Source organism: Palaemon carinicauda, chromosome 14 (genome assembly GCF_036898095.1).
Source record: "Palaemon carinicauda isolate YSFRI2023 chromosome 14, ASM3689809v2, whole genome shotgun sequence".
NCBI classification, from domain to species: domain Eukaryota; kingdom Metazoa; phylum Arthropoda; class Malacostraca; order Decapoda; family Palaemonidae; genus Palaemon; species Palaemon carinicauda.
In genome coordinates this window covers 70835093-70847592 of record NC_090738.1, presented here as the reverse complement: position 1 = coordinate 70847592, position 12500 = coordinate 70835093, and positions in this window count along the sequence as shown.

Below are 12500 nucleotides of genomic sequence, written 5' to 3'. Positions count from 1 at the left end.
TATTATATATAAGTCTTTCAGAATATTTTAATCCCCCCCCCCCATAAAAAAAATAGTAGGTTACATTTATTCCCTATGATATGAAACAGGTGAGCAAGAAACAATATAATTTTTTTTACCTATCAGTTTATTGAGCTAGCGAACTCTTTATTGCACAATGTACAGGAAAATTTATGCAAACAAAGAGAAAACGAATCCCAAATAAAAACAAATCAAACAGAATTTAGATAAGTTTTATGTTTTTTTTTTTATTAAAAATTTTTCATTTATACATCATCCCTTCCTTGTATTATATAAATTCTTTCAGAAGATTTTCATTAAAAAAAAATAGAAAAAAAAGTATGATAGCTTTATTCCGTATGAAATGAAACAAGTGAGCAAGAAACAATATAAATGTTTTACCAATTTTCTTCAAAAAACTTCAGGCGACAATGCTCACTTCAACAATAGATATACAGTACCAATAAAAATCTATTTGAAAAATATATTTTTGAATGAGGGGTGAGCTTTTCCTACGAAGTTAATAAAGATATAGATAAGTCTAACATGCTTTTGCTCAATAATCAAAGTATTAGAAATTTCAATAAACAAAAAATATAATTGTTTACCATATAAAAGATAGGAAGAATGACTTTATTTTTAGTTTTGGGTTTTTTTTTTTTTTGTAAAAATTCAACACAAGCACCTCGGTGTCTGTGGTTGGTAAGATAGATAAAATATATAAAACAACTTTTGCTTTTACTTTGCAAAGCAAAGAAATATAGAAAATAATTATTGGGAAGATCCTGGCTCCCAGTTTTATAAGAAATTTCATCATATATCAAAATAACTGAAATATAATCCCGATTGATATTTGTAAATAGGAGTAAAAAATGTATGAAAGGTCACAACATTGAATTCTTTTTTTCAAATACAGGAAAGGGAGGATATCATATTTAGTTGAAAAATTCTAGAATTTTTACTGCAATCATCTACCTATTACAATAAAAGAATTGTGCAATTCATTTCTTATATTCCTCATATATTCGACTTCTACTTTCCTTGAACGTTTTACTAAATAAAAGAGAATCCTCAGTTTCTTTCCTTTTTTTTAGGATAAAAAGAGAGCCCTCTTAGATAAGATTATTATTTTTTTATCTCTATGACTTATCCTGAAATTATTAGCAAGCTCTGTCTAATGAACAAGAATCTTCCAGTATCTCTTGTGGTTGTGAATGACAGAGTGGTGTTATTTCTTTCATTGATATTAGAAATACTAGGATTTTACTATATTTACTCTGATGTGAATGATTCTGTGCATTTCAATATTCCAGAGAGAGAGAGAGAGAGAGAGAGAGGAGAGAGAGAGAGAGAGAGAGAGAGAGAGAGAGAGAGAGAGAGAGAGAGAGAAACAAATAGGCTGACAGACAGATAGACATATAAGCATATGGAGCATCAGCCTAATTGAGATTGATATTTTATTTCAGAAAATAGTAACTTCTATATAAAATCTATACGTGAAAACAATAAGATGAAATAAAAAGATAATTTCTTTATAAAATAGGAAAAAGAAAATAGTTTTAGGAACTATGTGTCAATCTGATATAGATGATTTACAATCTTAGGACATCCTAAGCGAAGATTCTGGTTTGCCTAGATTTATGTACTGAAATATTATTTAGAATAAATAAAAAAATAAAAAAAAACAAGATATTAGTGGTTTTAAACCTCTCAATTTAATAAATATTTTCATGACTATTTTTGAACTAGAATTATATTCTGAGCAAACAGAAATAATTCTTATTTGTAAGGTTCCACTCCCCCCCCCCCCAAAAAAAAAAAGGAAGAAGAAGGAAGGTCTACAAAATTCAAAATACTATGAACATATCCGAAATAACAGAGCTGAATATACATGAAGAAAACTACTACAGATATATTGCTGTCTAGATACCATCTGAATTAGAAAATCTTTGCATTTTAAATAATTCTCTCTCCACACTAGGTTTATATATTTTCTTTTGTGCTGACACCAGCAGTCTTCTTGAGGGAAGGATTCTCGTGCAAGCTACCGCTTTTTTTTTTTCTAATTTAACAGTTTATTTCCATTGATAGATCTAAGAGGATTACCCAAGCTAAGAGGATAGGCGCGCAATTCTTGGAGAGCTTTTGAACGTAATGCGACGAGGTGGATTAGGAAATCTCTAGGAAGCCTCCTGTGAGGACTCTGGAACATTTTACGACTCTCAGAGTTTATATTTTGAATTATTCAACTTCTACACATTATTTCTCCGCCCCTTGGACTGTCTCTATTAATCGTTGTCTACTATTTTCTATTTTCTCTTACTCATTACCTTATGAACATTATTTTTCTTACACTAATGGTGTGCAATATTATATTCATTAACGGGAAAAATATGATTTCTGACATTGGTTTAGGATATATCGTTATCTCATTGCAAGAGGGTCGTAACTCCAAATTCCTGATTTTTCAGGAGACGCATTCGAAAGTTGCTAAGTCCTATGAATTTGATCATGTTTCACAAATCTTCTTAGTGCCATCTCTCGGCCGCTAATTCAACTAGATTTACGACTCTTTTACCAAAAGATGCAGAATCAATTTGGCAATCTTGTACACCATATAACTCAAAACTAGCAAATTTTGAGTTACGACCCTCTTGCAATGAGGTAGCGATATGTATACATACATACACAACACACGGAAACACACACAAACACGTGTGGGTTGTGTTGTAGTATGATTGTTGTAATAATTCTAAAAAAAATTATTTAGTCAACCGATCAAGGTTTTTAAAACTAATCCGTTCTTAAGAATAAGTTAAATATTACTCTATTAAATATGAATTTCCTCCTTCTTCTGTATTAAGAAAAATGAATAAAAGTTAATGTTTTGACATTTTATGTATTTTTTTATTTTTATTTGCCAATAACATTCGGGATTACATTCCAGATATTTTGATATAGGATGAAAATCCTTATAAAACTGGTAGCCAGGAGCTTCCCAATAATTATTTTCTTTATATATTTCCTTTGCGGAGTGAAGTCAAAATGTGTTTTTATATATCTATCTAACCTACCACCTACAGACACAGAGTGCCTTGTGTTGAATGTTTAACCCCTACCTCACCCCCCGCCACACAGAAAAAAAATATATATAAGGCATAGTTCATATTGTTTATATGGAGAATCATCTTATCTTTTTTTATGGAAATTTCAGTTTCTAATACTTTAATTTTACAAAAACAACATGTAAGGCTTGTCTATATCTTTTTCAATTAAATGAAAATCCTACCCATCATTTAAAAATATATTTTTTTAAGTATATTTTCATTTTTACTCTATATTGTCGCTCGAAGTGTTTTTTTTAAAGTTAAAAATTTATATTGTTTCTTGCTCACTTGTTTCATTTTATACGGAATAAACCTAATCTACCACATTTTCTTTCATTAAGATATTCTGAAACACATACATATTTATTTGCAATTACCTTTACGATATTTTTCATGATGGATATCATATATCTAGCCATGAATATGACTTAGAAGGTTTTGAGAACAAAATCACAGCATTTATTAGTCCTCTTTATGAGATTAGGAGTGGATGAATAAGAGAAGTAATGGAGAATCTCATATCTATATCATTGCTCTATAAGATTCTTTGCAAAGATAATCCTAATGATTTGCTTCTCTTTCTATTTTTGACTGAATAAACTAGACCAGTAACATAGATGCCCAAGGCTAATGGGAACCAGAGACATAAGTATATCAACAGAAATCTAATATAATAATATTGACTGTTCATTCCATACTTCTCTTCATTAAATTTAACCACAATTGATACCTGTTATGATACAAATTTTACTCAACTTAGAAGAAGATTCACTTTAGCAAATCCTTCATTATTTAAACAACTTTTTAGGTGGGTGAAACTTACTTTCGTCTACATTACCAAACAATGAGAAAAGCAACGATGAAGTGTTTCAAATCAATGAAATAATAATCTATATATCGTAAAAGAAATTATTTATATAAAGTTAATGGAAAGCTACAATTATATACTTACCGTACTTACCCTGTTCTACTTTACATGTGTTAAAAACGAAATATCTTAAAATTGGTAAAATTATAGAGGGAACTACATAATATATGCATAGAAACTATTAAATTCTAAATTACTGGAAATGATTTTAGAATATTTCCCTCGGTGAAGTAGTTCATAGATTTAAAAACTAGAGCAACCAGCACAGTTTAATCATATAACGAAGGCCATTATGAGTACTTAACTCGCGTAAAGGACGACATCTTCGGAGAAAAAAGTAATTAAAAAGAGAAAATAACCTCAAGGGTGAAGAGTCCTCCGTCTATAGTGGCAGTAAGTGCCGATAAAGGCAATGTAATGTACAACACATCCCCATGTGTTTGTGTTTGTGTGATATTGTTGTCAGATATATTTCCGTTTTGTTGTGTTTTTTTTTTTTTTGGCTGAAAAAAAATTGCAGTTTACCAATGTTCTCTCTCTCTCTCTCTCTCTCTCTCTCTCTCTCTCTCTCTCTCTCTCTCTCTCTCTCTCTCTCTCTCTCTCTCTCTCTCTCTCTCTCTCTTTTAGTATAATTCTCGACATTAAGACCGGCTAAGCATTTTCTTCCATGGCTCTAACTGACATTGATCCTTCCTCATGGGAAGAAACATCCAGGGACAGGAAAACCTGGAGGAGTACAGTAAACCATGGCACCGTGGACTTCGAGGAGAGGAGGAGGCAAAATGAGGAGGCTAGGAGGAGAAGAAGGAGAGAGCGATTAGAACGGCCCTGCCCACCACCTACCCTCCCTTGTGAACACTGTCCCCGACTCTTCCACCACAGACTAGGATTTAACAGCCACATCAGGCATAAGCACACCCCCCCCCATAGATAGGATGGCTAACGACAGAACCCAATTCTCGGACACGAGTGGGCGCCGACGACGACGACGATATATATATATATATATATATATATTATATATATATATATATATATATATATATATATATATATATATATATATATATATATATATATATATATATATATATATATATATATATATAATATATATATATATATAATATATATATATATATATATATATATATTATATATATATATATATATATATATATATATATATATATATATATATATATATATATATATATATATATATATATATATATATATATTACCATCCATGTGGCACACGATCGTACATAGTAACGACCTTTCTCTTTTTTTGTATGTATTATCCCTTATATCTTTGCCCCCACCCCCCTGTCACTGACACCAACTTGTATTAATATGTCTGCCTACTTCATTATTAAGTGTTAACAGAACCAGTTGCTGGTTTGACAAAAAATAGCATGTTTGTATTTTGTGACCTACTTACCGGGACCTAATGTGTATATATATTCGATGTGTCTGTAATAAAGTTATGCAATTGCATTCATCTCGTCTTTGACTTACAACCTACTCCTGCTACGTCACATTGGTGACCCCGTAAGTCGACTCGCTCCTCACGCCTTCCCCCCCTCACTGTTACTAAGGCTGACTCCATGTCAGTTGGCGCCGCCCCATTCAACTTTTCGTCGTTCCCCAGCGGAGAGACGTTTGCTTGGTTTCAGTGCGCAGAAGTCCAGTTCAGCAGCAAGGGTGTGAGTCGCTCAACCACCAAAACTGATTATATTCTCTCAGCGATACCAGAGGACACCTTCCTGGAAATCTCCGACTGGATTTGCGAACAAGGAGACACCCCAATAGCGTATGACACCCTCAAAACATACCTTCTGCAGCAGTACTCGCCATCACCAGCCGCCCGTATGGCAAAACTTTTTCTGTTCTCTTAACAACAGCTCTGCACCAAAGGGCTTCACTTGCCTCAAGGAAATGACCAGTATCGCTCGGCTGCAACCTGCCACAGATGGCTCTCTTCTTAAGGTGAACATTTTACGTGCCCTTTGTGTACGCCGTTTGCCTGAACCTGTACACGCTGCTTTATCAGCTGTCGATACTTTACCCATAAAGTACCTGATGACCAAAGCCAACACCCTTATGGTCTGCCACTCCACAACCTTCAAGACCTTTATTAACGCCTCCACTCCTGATGAAGATAATGCGTATTCAAAGTCAATCGAAGCTGACGTGAATGCCGTAGGACACACAAAAATTTACCCCGCGACATGTCTGAGCGGTGACAAAGCCACCCATCACCCACCACTTGCTTGCACCTAAACCAACAACCTCTAGAGTCACTTACTGCTGCAAGTCGGCCGCAGTTTTGCTACTACCACTCCAAAATCGGGGCTGCCTCCAAGAAATGTGCCAAGGATCGTCAGTGGCCCAAAAACGTGTAAGTAGGCCATCACTTATGGTGGTGGTCCTCTGCATTTTGAATCTTTAATTTTTACATGATGCAGGACCGGGCATGCGATTTTTGGTAGAAACTGGTGCTTGTGGTTCTCATTTGCCAAGGGAATTCTTCAGGAAATTATGTAGTTTGTCTATGTTTGCCAACCTTTGCCTGGTAGCTGCCAATGGATATGTGATACCCAGCTATAGTTTTGAGAACCTCACATTATCGTTAGAAAACGGCAAATTTAATTGGAAGTCCCTCATTGCTTTACGTCACAGGGCCAATTCTCGGTGCGGATTTCCTCTCTTATTTCCACCTTTTTATCTATGTCGCACGCCGACGATCGGTCAATGCAGACTCAGACTTCTCGACACCTCTTCAGCCCATCCCCTCTAACCTAGGTCTCAACATCACCGTCCCCATGGATACCTATGCTCACACCCTCACATCCTACTCAGAAGATTTCCGTCCAGAATCTAGTAAACGACCACGGCTCCTGACAAATACTGTATTTATCACCATATCAAGAAGACAGGACTACAAGTCTCCACCAAATTCAGACGTTTGGCACCGGATCGATTGGCAGCCGCCAAAGAGACGTTCGCCAAAATGGAAGAATGAGACTTTGCCAAAAGGCCTCCAGCCCATGGTAGTCACCCTTATACGACATCCTGGAGAAAGACGGCTCCCTCCGTCCGTGTGGAGATTACAGGTGCCTAAACATGCAAACAGAACCGGATCACTACCCCTTAACAAGCATCGCCGACATGAACTCTTACCTACACAATGCGAAGGTATTCTCCACCCTCTACCTCTTGAAGGGGTATTATCAGGTGCCTATGAACCCAGAGGACATCCCCAAGACGGCTATCACCACTCCCTTTGATACATACACCTTAAATTATTCCTTTTTTGGCCTTCGTAATGCTGAGTCCACTTTTCAACATCTCATGGATGGCATCTTAAGGTACCTCCCATTCTGTGTATGGTACGTGGACGACATACTTGTGTTCTCTTACTTAAAAGAGGAACACCTCCATCACCTTCTCATCGTGCTCGAGCGCCTACAACAAAATGGCCTTGTAGTCGGTACGACAAGTGTACCTTTGGTGCAAACAAAGTGTCGTTCTTAGGGCACCGCATTACTCCTGAAGGAGTTCATTCCCTCCCTGCAAAGGTAGCACACATTCAAAACTTCCCCACGTCCTTAACCGCCAAAGCACTGCAGGAATTCTTTTGCATGATCAGTTATTATCACCATTTTCTGCCAACCATGGCCGCTAATCTTCCTCCCCTCTACCCCCTCCCTCAAAGGCAAGACAAAAGACCGGAAGTGGGGTTCTCTTCAAGAAGCGGCCTTCTGAAAAGCAAGGAATGCCCTATCAACCGCAGATGCTCTCACTTTTCCCATCCCACATGCCCCTCTCTTTCTTTCCGCCTATGCCAGCGACGTCACTATTGGTGCAGCAATTGAACAGGTGGTCAATAGCCATTGTCTTTTTCAGCAGAAAACTGTCCAAGGCAGAATTGGTACATTCTACCTTCGATCGCGAATAACTGGCGGTGCACTTGGCTGTCCATCACTTTCGCCATTTCTTAGAAGTTTTGAACTTCGTCATTCGAACAGACCACATGCCTTTGATGAACGCCTTACCTCGACAATCTGATGCCTGGTCCGCACATCAACACCGACATCTCTTCGTCGTGGCTGAATGCAATTACACCTGTCAATAGGTCCCTGGGAAAATTAATCCCGTTGCCGATGCCCTGTCAAGGAATGCTTTGGCCGCCATTCAACTGGGATAGGATTACAAACGCCTTGGCTGGAGCCCAGCGATGGGATCCAGAGTATCAAGTATGTAGGACATCCTGCACATCCCTCCATTGGGAAGATGTCGCCATTGGTGAGTAGAACACCACCCTTCTCTTTGACGTCAGTACTGGTAGACCACGATCCTAGATTCCTGCTCCCATGCGCTGACAGGTGTTTGATTTCATTTACGGCTTTTCATATCCCTTACGCTGCTCTACTGCACAGCTTCTGAAGACGAATCTCATTTGGCAAGGCATTACTAAGTATGCTAAGGATTGAGTACGCGCCTGTACTTCTTGCCAAACGTCCAAGGTACATTGACACACGGATTGAAGTGTGGGCAGCTTTCCTCAATCTCAGCGTCGTTTTGCCTACATTTATGTCGACGTCGTAGGTCCCCTACCCACATCACAAGGACATTGTCTCCTGTTTACCTTCATCGACCACCCAGTCGTTGGCCTGGAGTTATTCGAATGGAAACTGCAACGTCCACCTCCTGTACATCTGCCTTACTCTCAGGATGGATAGCAAGATTTGGTATCCCTGAGCATGTTAATTCTGATAGGGGTACCACTTTCACCTCTAAATTCTAGACATCAATATTGAATGTCCTAGGCATCACCCTACATCAAACAACTGCCTACAATCCAGCTTCCAATGAAATGGTTAAATGTTTTCATCGTACCCCCAAATCAGCTTTGATGTGCTGCTGCAAGGACTCCAACTGGTTTACTCAGCTTCTCTGGGTCCTCTTGGGACTGAAGATACACTCTTAAAGATGCCCTGGATGTCTCGGCAGCTGAAATGGTGTATGGCGACCCGTTAGTCATCCCTGCAAAATTTCTTCCTTTTACAACCTCCTCCAAAGATTTCCAGCGCATACGTCATGTTGTGAGTAAATTTTCTCCATGCCGTCAGATTTAGAAGCCCCCACAAAGCATCACATACTGACAAACATGCTCTCTGCAATGCATGTCTTCCTACACAACGACACTAGCAAGCCACCGCTAACGCCCACTTACACAGGCCCTTTCCTTGCAATCCGAAGCAATCCGAAAGCAATCCTACTAAACATTCGTGGAAAAGAGGACTGGGTCTCCATTGATCATCTAAAACCTGCTTATCTTTTGCTAGATCACCCACCTACATTTCGCCTCTCTAGATCAGGGTGCCCTATTTAACATGTACAGTATGTCATTTTTAAGGGGGGAGCCATATACCACCCTTGTGTGACACAATCGTAGGTAGTAACGGCATTTCTCTTTTTAGTGTATATTATCCTTTGTATCATGGGCCTCCCCTTGCACTGACAGCAACTTCTATTAACCTGCCTGCCTACTTTATTGTTAAATGTTAACAAAATCGGTTGCCGGTTTGACAAGAAATAGCATGTCTGTATTTTGTGACCTTACTGCGACCTCGTTTGGATATATACTCGATGTGTCTGTCATAATGTAACTCAGATGAATTTATCTCGTCTTTAACTCACAACCTACTCTTATCACGTCACAATGTATATATATATATATATATATATATATATATATATATATATATATATATATATATATATATATATATATATATATATATATTTATATATATATATATATATATATATATATATATATATATATATATATATATATATATATATATATATATATATATATATATATATATATATATATATATATATGAGTGTGTGTGTGTGTGTGAAAGTGTTGCATCTTATATTTATGTGTTACTTGGTGGTAAAAAAACCTCATATGGTAATTTAAAGCTTTATATTTCTTATACATTACAATACTTATATATTCAAGGAGAAATTTTGAATAACCATTGAAATAGAAATATATTGATCTCACTCTTCGTAAAAAGTGAATTTAAAAGAACTTCGGTAGAACAGTAAACAAAAATAGAAAATTTTTTTTTATTGAACGAATTGAATTCCTGTTTTTTACTTATCCTTTAAATACTTTTTATACAGAAAAAAAAGAAACATTGAGCTTCATTTCTCGGCTGGAGATAACAAAAAATGTACTTAGTCTTGTACGGAGATCAATATTCAATTCATCCACGTTGTCTATATACCTGTCTTTATTTCTATTTTTTTATGTTTATCTCGGAATATTTCATTAAGACTAACACATTAGGAGCCATTTGAATTTTCATCTCTCTCTCTCTCTCTCTCTCTCTCTCTCTCTCTCTCTCTCTCTCTCTCTCTCTCTCTCTCTCTCTCTCTCAAGAGAAAAATAAACAAATCAGAAGAAAAACACTGCAAAAGTCAAGAGAGTATATGGAAACCAACTTAATCTCAGCCTCTACAATTACTTGAACCCAGTAGACCATGAACAAACTACACAATAGGAAAATCACCAAACAAAAAAATAGAGAAAATTTGCCGAAAACACTTTGATAATGAAGTTAACAGTAAAACTAAAACACTAGTAAATCGGGGAAACTATCAAAGCCACAGAGGAAGAAAAACACGATAGAAAATTACCCCAGATTAGCACAATATGTCGAAGAATGCGAAAGCAAACGTTCCCAGAAGGATCACCTTATCAAAAAAGGAGTGAGAGTAATGCTCTATGTTAAAATCATTTAAACACTGTGGGAATTAAATTAGAAAATGGATGTGGAGTGACATGTGGGAATATACACATAGCATGAAAAAACATGTTCATGCTTGTAATATATAGACCACCACATCAAACACAAGAACAGGCCGAGGAGCTGTATAGACAAGTTGGTCAAGAAGTTAGCAATTGGCTAACAGCTCTGATGGGAGGCTTCAATAGAACAGTAATTTGGGACACTATGAACTATGCATGAAACCGAGAGGGATACTGACTACATCAATTTCTCAACAATGAATTCCTACATCAGTGGGTCGATGAACCAACTTGGGAAAACAAAATACCAGATATTGTGCTAACAACAGAAGATAATTCAGTATACAGAGTTACAGTAGGCAAAAATACTGGCAAAGTGACAAGAGAATAGCTCTGTTTCAGGTAAATATTTCTCATCCAAAAGAAAGGAAAATAATGAAAAAAAAGGCTAGACTATAGATGGAACAACTAGGTGAAACTGAAGTATTATACCAAAAACTCAGATAACGATAAAACAAGAAACATAGATACACAATTGGACTCCTTTTGTAGAAATATCTAGAAACAAAAGGGCTAAATTTATACCTCATACCAGGTTTTACAAAATGGAACTCTACAACCTAAGTGGTTCAACAGAAAAATAGCCAATGTCATAAGAATTAGAGACAGAAAACATAAATCAATAAGTTCACAGCCTTCAGTTCGTGAAGCTTCCGAGCACAAAAACCTAAGCCGGAAAGTAGATAAACTAGTTAGAAAGTCCAAGATCAATGACAAGAAGAGTGACTACAAATAGCAAAGAAAAGAAAAATAATAATTATCTACATAAGTTAATTGTAATAAAACCAATCGAAAACTATATTAGTCCATAATTAGCCTCAGAGGGTAATCTTATAAAAAACCATTTGGAAATAGTCGAGCTGGTGAGTGCATATTTCCCATCTGTAATCACTATGAAAGAATCAGAGGCCCTTCCCGAACTAGTTACCACCACCATTAATAAAAAAAAAAAATGAATGCTGACAAAAAGAAAGTAAAAGAGTTCACTATATCTAAGACACCAAGTGCAGATGATATTCATCCAAGAGAGATTAAAGAACAAGAAGAACAGGTAACACCACACTTTTTAAAAATGTTCCGAAAGACGGCCAACGAAAGAAAGGCACTACAAAGATGAAAACTAGGCAACATTCCTCCATTCTACAAGAAAGGACCATAAGAAGAACCTAGTAATCTCAGACCTGTGTGTCTAACTTCAGTAACTTTCAAAATGTTTTAATCAAGAAATATGGAGAAAAACAATATTCTGATAGACAGTGAACATGATTTTATACAAAGGAGATGATATGTAAAAGATGTGTTTGAATTTCCTTTCACCACATGCATAGTATTTACAAAAAGAAAAAGAAAAAAAAGCTAATGTACATCGTATGCCTAGACTTTCAAAAGGTTTTGACGAAGTTCATAGAACAATTAATGGTCAAAATTAGAGCACTAGACATCATAGAAGAACAGGCTGGATGGATAGACGATTGGTTAAATAACAGAAAACAAAGAATTATAATCAACAAAGATGATTCAGAGTGGATCCGTCGTTGGCCCATTGCTATTTCTGATCTACGTCACCGTCATGGATTTGGGATTAAATATTAGAATAGCCAAATTTGCTGCCGATATTAAACTAGGC